Below are 14,418 nucleotides of genomic sequence, written 5' to 3' on the forward strand. Positions count from 1 at the left end.
GCTTATAGATTACTTCTTATTTTGGTGTTATAATAAGTTTTAAGTAAAATAGGAGTGCCAAGGGGTCACGAATACCTGCTTCTTTTTACCTCCTGAGTAACCCAGGTGATGGGCACTTGCTAGGATTAAAGTCACAATTATCCCTGCTTTTAGATGACAGAGATCCAAACACACACAGTGAATTTTCTTCTTACAGTATACAGTGTCCTTAAATCGATAAAACTCATCTCTTCCTTCCAGTTCTTCCAAAACAATCTTTCAGCTCCTGTGAGGGACAACACAACTAGGACCAGTTTAAAGGACGTTTTAAAATTAAGACTAAACACATGAAACCAAAGGAACTGGGAAAAAAAACAAACACCCCTCCCCCCCAAATTGTAATACCACGATAGGTCATCAGATGTGAAGCAAAGGCAGCTGAATACAACTTCTGGATTTCATTTGTATTCTTAGGACAGGTGAGAGACAGACACATACACACACCGTGTGTACATATGCATGTGCACATGCATGCACTATATTTCAGTGTCAGCTTCTAGGACCTCAAAAGGGTGCCAAGGACACCCCTGCCCCAGGACCAGCAGGGAGGGCAAAAGAAGAGCATGGTCCGTGCCAAGCAGTCCTTTCTAACTAGCATCTCTTCCCTTTGTGCTTCCCAAAATACTCAAAAGAACAGGGCTAAGGAGGAAATACAGCTGAAAACAGAGATGGTAAATTAGAAAGGCAAGACAGAAAGCATTATAAGTAGCAGATATTAGCATATTTCTTCCTTTTAAAGTGCACATGAAAACATTTATGATGAATAACGGAAAGGCATTTCTGCTTAGCTATTGTACTCAAAAAATGGCCATTTTCTAAAGAGTAGTGTGTATGTGTATCTCTGAACTTGGCGATTATTTTTGCTACATGCACCTGGAGGATGGGAGAGCTGATGTTGTATTGCAGTAGAACTACTGGTCAAATGGAGGATTGAACCTCCACTTTGGTACGTTGCTACAAAGATATGGCAAGACATTATGGCTGACTCTAAATAAACGTCTTCAAAACAAAGGTTAACTTTTTTCTGTATATAGCTATCTCAATATCAATTGTCCTATGAACAGTAATTGTGCTAAATCTGATGATCATATTAAACCATTGAGGTGTGAAGTAGAGAGATTTTGACTGGAAAAACCCAACACAGCATCAACATTAAGGTTTCTGTCAGTACTTCCACAACAGGTAACAGAAAACATGAAGATATTTACTGTTAACTAAAGGCTAAAGAATGACCTTTCCTTCTCAACAATGTTCCTTTAATGCAATTATTTGTATCTTTCTGTTATTTATTAATTAAAGAATTTAGGCTAACCCCAGCCAGCAAAATTTACCTCACTTTATTTCTTAAATAAAGTCTGCAATTGAATTTTTCACCACTGAAGAGAAAGAATTTATTATATCTAGCAAATTAAGATAGGAGCCCATCTTGTCAAACGTTAAATCACTCTTCTAAAGCTGCTAGATATGGCATAACTTACAACATAAAAAAATCAACAAGGACTTGATACACATAATCAATGCAAAGAACTCGCACACACGCTGTGGCAGGTGTCAGCGCAGGTTCTTGTAAACTAATTGTCAGTCTATAGGAAACAAAGTGAACTGTGGAAGGTATGACCATCTTCGACAGCCCGTGCTTTTTCTGCTGTGACGACTGTGCAAAGTGCATTTATCCTTCTACTTTATGCCTTCTGTAGAATTTGATCTTTTAAATTATAAACAGTACAAATAACCGTTGCTTTTGTAATCCTGTAAAAGGTGACTGCCAATCCTGGGTAAATCCACTTCATGAGTTCTCTCATCTGTGGGCTTAAGTACCTAAATACCCCACACATCTAAAATAACTAGGCAAGTCAGTAGCTAAACTAAGATTTATCTAATTAAATAACCAAATACTAGAAACTGTCAGCATGACTCAACCCTCCCGAGTATTTTGCCTGATAATGCAATAGGAGCTTAAATGATTTAAGTCTTTATGCATATGCTGTACTACCTCAGGCAACTTGCATTCTTCTCTCCTCAGTCCCACAGTACCTCTAGGACTACCTCGTTAGCTCAGTTATTTTAGATTTACAGAGTAGAGGGTGCTAACTATAGTCATACAATCTCTCTTCTGTATATATACAACATTCAGGTTAATGTCCCTATGGCAAACCCATGTATATCAGACATATCACTTTTCCATTTGTCAGAAATTCAGAGTTTTCAGATTGAACCTTAACTACATCGTCCTTTACCAAAAAAGTGCTATAACAAAACCTATGATTCCCTTCATTATCAGAATAGGCAGTATTTCATCATCAAAACCTATGGCTATTAAGCTGTTTATCCCCTAAATACAGAAGATAGGTTTAATGAATGCTTCTACCTTTTTGTGTTCTTATTTAAAATTTTTACTATCCCTCTCAATGGACCACTAACACAACTTTGGTACCCAGCATATTAAGACTATTACTCTTATTGTACTCTACTCTGTAGAAAAATCAAATGCCTCACCAGTATTTCTAGTTTCTTTCAGCAGTTGTCTGAATTTCACAATTGCTAACTTATAGACAGTACTATTGATGATTTTTCTTGACACAAAGGAGTAATAAAAATTCCATATCATTTTTAAGACAGTCGCAAACTGCACCAATAAAATACAAATATTATATTAAGATAACTGGCAGTGCGAGGCCTGGGAGGTTAGAAAGTATGGCATGTTGTCACCTATTACAGAGGCATGCAATTAAGTTATAAATTGTTTTCAGTTCGGGGAAAGAAAAAGCATACTGTAAATCAGAAAACTAAGAAAATAGTGAATCTATTACTTTTTTTCCTTCTGTTAGAACATCCTCTTGGGTTGATTCTGCATTTTAGACAGCTTGCCTTTTGTGGTTCTTCTTTCTCATTTTGAGAATTGCAGTGCCCTTGTAGCCATCAGTGCATTCTCTAACAGCCTGCAGTTTATAAGAGAAAAATGCATCTAGCTTAACTCCCAAGGGCAGGGGGAGCACGATTTGCTTGCTCTTTCAGTAGTGACTCAATTGCACTAAAAATCTCTCATTTCATTTCACCTACCAAGTTTTAAAACCAGACACATTTGATTCTCCTTAAGATGTGATGCACCAAACACTAAACCGAAGACAATGGAGACGGAATGTGTCTGATGCATGTTGCCAGGGAAACCATTTGCCCCATCACTACACATCCGAAGTGACCTTCTCTGTTTAAACCCGGCTCTAACCATGATGGAGAAAGTCACAGCACTTACGGGAGGCGCAAAGGATGAGAAGCATGCAAGTAGAATTACAAACCAATTTGTCACTGAACTGCAGGTATATCTGTGCTCTCTAACATAACTAAAAATTAAGTGCTTTCTCTCTTGCTTTCTGGTTCTTGTTTTCTATGAAGGAAACAAAGAAAATATTGAACAAATGTTTTTCCCTCTTCTTGTATTAACTGAGACAAGCTTACAGGAATTGTAATTTAATATGTCTTTCTTCACTGCATTTTCTCTTAGAGACAAAGAAGGTAAAAAAAAAACCATTTAATTGAAGTGTTCTCTTACCTATGTTTTCAGCAAAGATCAGTAATTGCTTTTTAGACTGGTGGTACCAAAGACATGTGGATAATCTTTTTCTCCATTCTTTGGATTCTCTCTGCTTGTCTGTTTAGATGTCTGTCACAAATGAATGAAGAACAACAGCACAGTGTAACAGGGAACAGGGCTGGTAAGAACCTGAACAGGTTACCAGTTCCAGCCCACCAATCCCAATACTGGATGAATTATGCTTTAACCACCCTGGCAGATGTTTGTCTAACCTCTTCTTAAAAATCTCTAGCAACAGGAATTCCACAACACCCCTCAACTATCTAAATAATCCATTTCAGGACTTAATTATATTATCATCAGAAAGTTTTTTCCTAATATTTAAGCTAAGTTTCCCTCACTGCAATTTAAGCCCATTGCAAGGATATTAACACTGCATATTAAGTGTGAGTCAGAGCTGCAGGATTAAGCCCTAACCCTCCATCTGTTCATATCTAAAACACTTATCCCAGAGCTGAATACTGCGAGCTCTCTCACCTAGCTACCATAGAACTCTCTATCCAGCCTAGGTCCTGGGACCAGTCAGTCCCCTGTCAGTCAATGGGAGCCTACAATATGTAATGGCATGTACTTAACCGAGCTACCTTCAGGATAAGCTATCTCAGGTCATTATACATGTCTCGAGTTTTCCCAGGTTACTGCTGCTGCACCCGTAGTGTAATGCTGCACCCAAGAGTAAACTCTTGGGCAGTATCAGTTGACCATTCCAGGACTCACAAGAACTTCTTAGCAAGTAAAATCCATAACATCTCTATTACATTCAGGTATTATTACAAGTAGATAGCAAAGTAGCCTACCAACAGCTATGCAAAGATACAAGAAGAATTTGTACTTTACTGATTTCTAAAATTCCTAAAGCGTAGAGGTTACGCTGAACGTAATAAGAAACAAACAAGTCAACACTGTGTAATCCCTAAATTCCTTCTCTTTCCCCTCTTCTTTCTTTGGTGACACTGATAAAATCTGCTCGTTTCCCACATCCCTACCCCTCCATTACCGGTTGCATATAACCAACCTTTTCAACTCAGCAGTGCTGCAAGCAGTGCTGCATTAAAGCGCTCAGAGTAGCACGTGAGGCAGAGTGCCTTGCAGAGGAGCACTATCAACATTTATCCTAAACTTCTCAGCTACAATGTAAATATCCACATCATGTTGCTACATGTTTCTTCTAGGGGAACACCAAGGATTTGAGCTTGTCTTGCCATCCAGGAAGGACGAAAGAAAAAAAGAAAAGAAAAAAGGAAAAAAAACAACATGCATACACCACACATTCATGCCTAGGGCTTTGATCCTTACACCAAGTAGGTGACACACAAACTCAGCTTCTGTCCTTTCCTCAGAGCTTTATACTTTTCACAATTTTGGAAACACATTGCTTTCATTTTCTCCTTCTCTACACTGAAAGAATGAGATTAATGAACAGCGCACAATACAGTTTCACTCAGATATGCCAGTTCAGGCCACAGGAGTTTTGGGACACCTCCTGAGACACTCACAGAGCTGTGCTGCTGCAAGAGCATGAGACAGAAAGTCCCTCTTGCACCAAGAGCCCTCAAGTGTGTGCATACACAATATAAAACACTGGAAATAATGCAAATGCTGGATCTGCCCTGCAGCCAAGCAAGTTGGATCACTCTGACTAGTGCAGAGAACAAAATATTTCTTTTCCTTAAAACACAAAATGCTTTATTATCAAGGGTGAAAACGTTTGTTCAAACCATTGTTTTGCTTTGCAATAATGTCGGTATGACACACAGTAAAACAGGAGAGAAAACAGAAACATTTTTTTGTGTCTGATTTAAAAGGAAGAAAAAACAAGCTGGAAAGTAACATGATGACAAAAAGAGCAGCTTTTATATAACTCATATTGGAAAGCGTCATCTTCAGTTACATCAGTCCTAATTAATGAGCACAACTTGATGGCAAAGGAAAATGTCATCTGTACACATAAGCATTTATACAAGCAGCTGGTTGAATTACTGTCTTCGGAAGTGAGCATTTTAGGGAGCAAGGAAGTCTTGATTCAGACTTCATTAACATCTACACAGCATAACGCAGAGAGACCTCAGAGTGCTCTGCCCCAGGTCTGAACAGACACAAGCCCTCTTTCCCCAAGCTCCCAGCCAAAGGTCAGACAACACAGCTGTTAGGCCCTTGTAAGAGGCAGGCTCAGTGCTGCAGAACAGGCTTATACATAATACAGCGTGGAAACACAAAACACTATGTCGTATAATAGATCTATCCTACTGTCTCCTAAAGGACCACTGGACCATTTACACTTAGGCGTTTGTGGAAGCAGACCCTATCTGACCAGTAAGCAGGAAACACTGCAACTCCTTCCTTGCTAGATACGACTGTCTCTGCTTGAACAACATGGAGTATTTTTTCTACTAGCAATAAGAAGTATCAGAAACTCAATGACCATGTTAAAAATGAAACATCAGTTCATAAAAAACAAAAACAAGACAAAAAAGCACTCCACTTTCCTGAAGAAAACTCAAGAAATATAAGGGAAAATGTTTCTAAAATAGAAAAAATAGTTTTTTGCCAGGTAATTAGTCAGATAAGTTTCACATAAATTCAGTATACTAAGTCCCTTCCTCTCTCTCCCTCAGGAAAGATCCTTTTGCCCTTTGACTCCTGGAGAGTCCTAGTTCTTAAACATTTGCTTATGTTTTTCCCTTAGGACCTGTTTTTAAATAATGGTCACGCTAATTTAAGGTGATGAATTTGGGGTCTTTTCTGTAGAGTATGAAACTACTTTAGAAAGGAAAGGAAAGTAATAGGCATCAGCCCACAAATTTAACTCCTTTAAAAACAACATTAGCTCATATCTGCATTCTCTAATTCCAAGCCCAGGCAGATGACCAATTAGTTATGTACTTGTGGTTTTTATGGCCACTAGTTTCATGCTGTGTCACTCACCCTGCACTTCACTAAACAATTAATGCTCATTCTAATACTAAGAGAAAGCTCGTGCACATCTTGTAACTGGTTTTGCCTTCCTTTGAGTATTGCTATAAAACAAAATGAGGAACAACTGGAGGAGAGGGAGAGAGAGAGAGAAAAGACAATCTAGAATTGCATAAGGGTATACTCGTAAGAGTTGTGCCTCCTTGTTACCGCTATTTTGTTAATAACACCAGTTACGTACAGGATTTTTTCCAGTAGAAGCAGTTTGGACTTCTAAAAGGTATCAACACTAACACTTTCAGATGTCTATTTCCCTGCCACCCCAAGCCCAAAGTTATAGAACAGATGGTAAAAAGTAGCTGGCACAGCGTAAAAATCTCCAAGTGTGCTGATAATTTTGGCACCATGCCGCATAGCACAAGTAGATAATTAGCATGAATGACAGTGCCTGAATATGAAAATAATTGAGATTGCTTGGAGGAAAGGGTACTATAGGATTCATTGTGCTACAGTTTTTGCCTCTCCACAGCTTGCTAAGGCTCACAGACTTGCCTATAAGCAGATTTCCTTCTCTTGATTGTTACTTACTCCTCCTTTCTGCTAGGCTACTTCTCTAATCTTATGATAACTTTTATTGTGTCTGTGTGTAAACCATGAAATATGAATTTTACTCTGACATTCGCATTGGAAGTCACGGGCAGATTTGTCTTCAGGACACCAATTCACTGAGAAAATGGAGGAAATAAAAACTGCAAGAACTGGTCCCAACACCTTAATCCTGGCTGCAACAGTAACACTGTAGAAGTTCAATTTAACCTTAATTGAATACCACACAGTCTAGGAAAAGACAGCAGCAGGAATCTGAATAGGCATATTTCATTTATTCATTCTAGTAAGATCAGCAAAGGACCAAAACATATTTTACCAAAATGTCCTTCATTAGAGCCACAGAATGGGAAGGGAACACAGAAGAGGTCTTTCTTTTTTGGCATATTTTTCTTCAATATTTTATTTAAACAAATACAAAAAGTGCTATTCTGAAGAAATATCCTTATATGCTTCCCCAATCTTATTGGTTTCCCTGGTATCTGCTGTTGGTCATCAACAAAGACAGGATACTGGGCTAAAATGGATCACTGGTCTGACTATTCTTATCATAAAAGCTTCAATGTCACCTTACCGAGCAGAGACAGGGCAGTTGTGAGAGCCCAACCAAAGAGAAACCAAGTCTGGGGTGGAAGCATCTGGGAAAAAAGAAGCCTTTCAGTTTGCCAAAATCCCAGCATTTGAATCTCTCTGTTCTCAGTCACATGAGGAGTGGACAGCACTGGTAACAGGCTTCCCATGCACTGGGCTACATGAAGAACGTGCCAGGTCACACGAGACATGGGGCAGCAGAGGTAGGACCAGCCAGGCCAGAGACTGCATCTTCCAGTGGGGCTCTGCTGGGAAAAGCGACCTTGGCTGCAGTACAAGTGCTGCCAACAATCTGCCAATGGGTGCAAGCCAAAGCACAAAAGAAACACAGCTCCATGCTACAAACATTTATCGTGTTGGTGCTATGGCTGCAAGCAGGGAACAAGGGCCAAAAGCATTACTTTTGGGAGAAGGGTTTGAAATGTGACAGGTCTGAGCAGGAGCCTCCTAACCACTTTTGTATCAACCCCGGATGCAAGCAAACCAGTTTTATCACGGCTGGCAAGCGGAGGCAGTTTAGCCCTTTTGAAAACAATGTAGCAACAAACGGAGGTGCCAGGAAGAGGAGACAACCACATTGAAGAAGGATCTTGTCAGGCAGAGAAGAAGAAGCAAGAAGACCACCAGAAAAAGAAAGAAAGAAAAATTATAAAGGAAGTACAGCATCAGCAGGAGAGCTGTATCTTTTTACCCTCATCCTTGGTTTCCTCTCCCACTTATCGCAGTTGCACTTGCAGCAGCACCAGTTTTATCAGGCACACTCCCCAAAGTGCTGTGGCATGCTGCAGAGCCCTGTTTAGTGCAGGCCATATGGAGGGCTTCAATTACCTCAAAGTGATCCTGGAAAACTTCCCAGAGCACACACATGCCCCTTCAGCATCGCTCCCTGCAGCGCACGGGAAAGGAGGAGTCTGGTGGTGAACTGCGACCACTGGGTCAGGCCTTACAAAGGCAGACTATTACCGTATTGGGACAGCAGTATGTATAAATATATTAGACTCTCACGCATGCCTACTGTGGTGTATGTCAACAGCACTTTTAACAAGTATAGAGTGGGGCTGAAAGAGGGTAGATTTACATAACAAGTAAAAAGGACAAGGGCATAGAAGGGAGCAGTGATTTTATCAAAAGGCAAGTAGTCCTACTTAGCAGTTTTCCTCCAATTTGATTAATACTGTTACAGGAAATGGTAATACTGTGGAAACTACAGGATGTTGGCACATAAAGTTGTATGCTTTAATTTTAACATTAAACATATATATCACCTTTGCCTAATATTTGCTCATATATTTGTGTCTCAAAGAGAGTTTTCTTATGCACAGTGTAAAACAAAATAACAAACAAGTTTTCCATGGAAAACAATTGCTCCAAATCTTTGCAACATTCCCTGCAATACAGGTTTCTATCCACACAGCACAGACCACGTGCTTTGCTGTGCAGTTTATGTACTTTACTACAGCAAGTAGTAGTCTCTACAAGATTTCTGCAAATACTTCTATCCCAGCTGAAGCATAGTATTTACCTTTAAGATTTTACTTTCCATTTTTACAGTCAATGGAGCTGAACTGATTTCAGAAATAGTGACAGTGAGCTAGCCCAGGCTTTCTATATAGCATTAGCACTTCCATCTCTTAGGAGCTGTGACACATTTACATGCTAGAAGAAAAGCGTATAATCTAGACAACTGGAAGCACTATACACAAAAAGCCTGTCTCCTACCTCCTCTGTCAGTATTCAGATCCACCTCACAGTTATTTGAAAATCCTGTTAACTTAAACAGGAGCTGGAGCATGTTCATAAAGAAAATACATGCCGTGATACCAATTAATTACACTTATGCTATATTTGATAGCTTTAGAAAGCCAATGACTGATATAGACAGAAGGGGAGAATGAAAAGCACACATCCCTGACCTCATATAAAAAGTAATGGACATAATACTACATTAAAGCTTCACACAAACCACTCCCTATCTTTTGAATGATGGGAGAGTTCATCTCCTTATACTTTCTCAAACATTTGCAGACTTGAGTGACAAAGACTTATTAAAATGTATTAAAACTTCTATTTCCATGGCTTATCAAACATTAATAGTTAAATGAGAATAGACTTCTAAATCTTTTATTTCTTTCACACCACAATAGATGAAGAATTTTAAGGAATAATATATTCAAGACTAATTAAAGTAAACTTCAGACCCATTTTACTTCTATTGAACCATCTTTGTCATCCTGTAAGAGTTCTCTTGTGTATCTACCTAACCTGGTAATTATTGTTCCTCAGGGACACATTTCCTCTATTAGCCTCTCTTCCTTAATTTTCATCTTTTGAAAAATAAATTTTCCTGCCTTTTAATAGCTGACACATATTATCATCAGCATTAATTCTAACTGAAATTTTAAAAATTCACTGGTGACATTTCTTATATGAGATTTCTTATGTGTCACAGCACTGTGTTATAATACCTCAGTCTAGAATTAAAGCCTCTCCTACTATGGCAGCACTGTAGAGCTTCAGAGATAAGAAAGCAACTGCGTATCTTTTAAATATTGTCAGATTACCGCTGGGCTTTTTTTTTTTTTTTTTTTGGGGGGGGGGATTAAAAACAAAGATAAATTAAAAACTTAAGCCTATTCTGGTATTATGCATTAATGCTAATAGACTGACTCATTCCACTGGCTGGAAAGCTGAATAGACAGAATATATGAGTTCCTCTCTTAGCTGATAATATCACTGGTGACTAAAACACGTTACCCAATATTTAGTACAACTCTCCCTGAACATCAGTTGTTCAGATTTTAAACTTCATATAAGACAGTGCTAAACACATACAGCACGTCCTTTTTTTTTTTTTTCAAACATAGGAATAACCAACGGGAATTACACATTAATTTAGCTACAGAATTATAGAGGCTTTTTAAATTATTTATTATATAATACAATTAGATATTTTGTATATTTATACACACACTTAACTCTTTCCTTGACCACTTGACTCCTCAGTAGATTTTTGAGCACACATCTATGAAAGACTGGGGTACTGAAGTTAGTACAAATCCTCCCATTGACACTGCTAAGTTCTGGAACAAACTTTTAGACCGCAAAACTTGTGCTGCTTTAGCTTATGCAGCAATACAACAATTCATTAAAGTAACATGGCTTTTAAATGGCCTAACCACAGAGTGGAAAGTAGAGGTGCAGAAGTAACAGTGTACTGGATTTGCATGGCTCATGCTCTGGGTGGTCAGAGACCATACAAAGCAAAATCAGTGCAAAAAAAAAAAAGAAAAAAAGATTTTTTTTGAAAAGTAGTATATCCAGGCATATCCAACATGTATGAGTGACTCTGAATGTGTATATGATGGCTTGCTGAATGCATTCTGCCACTGCAGCAATTCATTGGAATAAGTAATATCAAATTTGCTAGCACAACAGAGAAAAAAAGAAACCTACAGTCAAACACTGGTCAGATACAGTGAAGGATTTGGAGGATTAAGTAATACCATCTTCACTAGTGGATCCAGAACACAAGTATTTTATGTAGTACCTGGCTACAGCACTGGGTGCCTCAGGACGTATCCCAAGCCAGTCAGAGATGAACAAAAAGGCGCCCAAGATCAGCTCACACGTGTCTAGGACAAACCCACAGGGAAACTTCGCCCAAGTGTGCAGTATAGACCACAGGCATTAGAAGGGCAGAGGAGAAGGAGAAATATGGTCTCCAGTCTTTGTTCTCAGAACTATTTCTGTATTTTATTCAAATGACTATTTAAGCTTTAAATATATATATATATATATAGTTCATCATCAGATAAAACAGATAATGGCTTAACTTGACTTTGTCCCTTTCTGGCTATTTCTTGAAATAAAATCCAGCTACTTTTTATGCAAAGCCCTAATTGCCTCTGCCCATGTTGATGCTTTAAGAAAATATACAGCATCAGGCTCCTCTAAAGACACAAGAGAAACACCAAGTTCTTGAATCCTGATCAAGCTCCAGAATGATGCAAGTGCCAAGCTGATTAGCTCCATCAAGGTTATGGTGAGTTCTGGATATGGCAGAGTTGCCTGGCTCAACGTGTTTGGGAAATGTACAGAAAAATAAAAAAGACGACATATGTGTGGACTGCATGCAATAATCAGAGCTGAGCAAGGTTTTTTCAAGGACACAGTTTTGAACTTAGATGTCTAGATTCATTAAGACCTAAAGGTCAGCTCGAGTAACCAGTTTTCATCTCCAGTGGAAGAATGAGCTGATTTTATATAAAAGGAATGGAAGAATGGACAGGACTTCACATACATCTTCTACAGTTGACAGTAAACTACCTGTAACTATTAACCAACAATTTTTTCAAGCAGATTGCACCTCTAGCCTCCTAGAATAACTTAATTTGGACCATATTCCTTTATTTTGCTTACAAAAATGTCATGTGTAACTGTGCCAAAAGTTTTACTTAAGTCAAGATTTATCACATCTATTTCTACTCCCTGCCCATAGCTCAGTTACACTGTCAGAACAATCTAATATTCCCTTCTGAAGTGATTTATTCTTGACAAATCCATGTTGGCTCTTCCTTATCACCTCATATCCTTTAGGGCTTTCCTTTCTCTTCCCTCCTCTCCTACCCTCTTAAAAAGAGTTTTTTCTGTGTTAAAGTTTTTCTATGTAAAGGCTTAGAATTTCCCTGAGGAAGTCCCCTTTCACAAAAAACACCACTTTGCAAAAACTCCCTCCCCTCAGCACCCTTTGAACCTGTGTCTTCAGGGAATTATTTCTTGTCAAAAGGAGAGACAGCTCTTCTCTTGCCTTAAATAACCAAGAGCCCAGTGCTAATGAGTGGCACCCATGGGATGTGGTCACCACATTTGGGAGATGCAAGTTCACAACTCTGTTTCCCCCGATTCACGCCAAAACCTTGCATTTGTGCTCTTCCCCCTTTCAGCTTGCATCCTCATCAGTAGATTATGAGATACGTTAACCACTTATTCCCAGATAATCTCTCCCTCATTTCCTTTCTCCACACATTCCTCCCTCTTCCTCTTCATTTCCCTTCTTTCATTGACAACGCTGAAAAGCCTCTAGAGTACATTCATGAGAGAGGTTCCATTCATTTCTCACATCACTCAAAATTTAAATATGATATTAATAGGGTGTTATGTTCAGAGAGATCAATTTTATTTAAGGGTGGAGGAAGTTTTGCCTTTCTTACATGAGGGAGCTAAAAACCAGAATGATATGCTATTCAAACGTCTATCTTCTGTGATGCCAAGCTAGAGGCAAGTCATTTGCCTTGTGTTCCAATTTCTAATTTATTTACATCATTTCTTTGCTGCACCATATATATGGATTCGTAACTACTGGAAACTTTTCTAACAATCAAGTTATTTCTGATGAAGCTTTAAAAAAATACCTGAATGGCAAAAATTTTACTTAAAATACAGCATCAGAATATTTTATTTCTTCCAAAACAGTTCACGGAATATTTATTTTATGCCCTAAACTTTGGTAAGACTCCATAAAATGTGATAATTATGAGAACCTACATTATATGGAATAATTTGACATAATTTAGAATATTTATCATCTTTAAAATCTAGTTCTGGATCCACCCGGCACCTTTCTTCTTTTCTGCCCCATTCAATTATTTTGCTGTCTCCCTCACCTATGTGGCTTAAAGAGCCTAAATCTTATTTTTCGTTACTTGTATTACAGCTTAATAAGAATAATAATAGCTATTTTATGAAGCTATAAAGAAAAAAAAAAGCTCTTCCCTCAGTGGAAAATGCTGCAGTAATTAGGTACCGCAACAACAGCTAGAAGTACTTTTATTAGTAATAATTAACCCAGCCAAAACACATCATCTCTAATATTTTTCAGGGTCAAAAAGTATTTAAAACTGGTTGTCTACTAAACATAGGTGCTTTTATTATGGTTAGGTAATGTTTGCATATTAAGTATCTGGTAAATAAAATAAAGGTTGAAGTAAGCAGTATTTTGTATGCCTGTATTTGAAATACAATTTGAGTCATTTCTGTACACCTTATGTGGAAAAATGCCAGTACACCATTTTACTGTTATGCACAGTTTTCCCCATTAATTGTTTCCAATGTTTAAACAATTCTAGATTTTAGCTCAGCTAAATAAGATATAAGCTGATAATGGCCAGCAAAGGTGAACTTAATGCTATCTTAAAGGTTTTTGGTTGGTTGGGGTGTTTTTCTTTAAAAAAACAGCAAGTGGTATCTCCTGCCTGAAACAAATGCATAAGAGATTTAGAGATTTAACATCTGGACAGTAGTGCCAAAAGAAAAAAAATACAACAAATAAATAACTTTCAAATCTAGTTTTCAAGGCTTCTTTGTCACATACCAAAAATAGTAAAATATTACTAACAGATACATCAATAGGTACTTCCATAGCTTTCTGTAAGTTTCACTCCCTTTGAGTATTTCACATCTCCAAGGGCATTCAAAAGAAAAAAAAAGACGAAATCAGAAAACCCTGATGACACTGTAACTTATCTCAAGAGCAACAGAAAAGTCCAAATTGTTATCAATAACATGTTTCTACATTGCTGCTGGTGCATTTTCAGTGAACTGCCAATTTTAAAAGCAGTAAGAAAGGCAGAAGAGAGTGGATAGACTGGGAGGACGCATACTGATAACAGATAACTCAT

The sequence above is a fragment of the Apteryx mantelli genome, chromosome Z (assembly GCF_036417845.1).
Source record: "Apteryx mantelli isolate bAptMan1 chromosome Z, bAptMan1.hap1, whole genome shotgun sequence".
Taxonomy (NCBI): Eukaryota; Metazoa; Chordata; class Aves; order Apterygiformes; family Apterygidae; genus Apteryx; species Apteryx mantelli.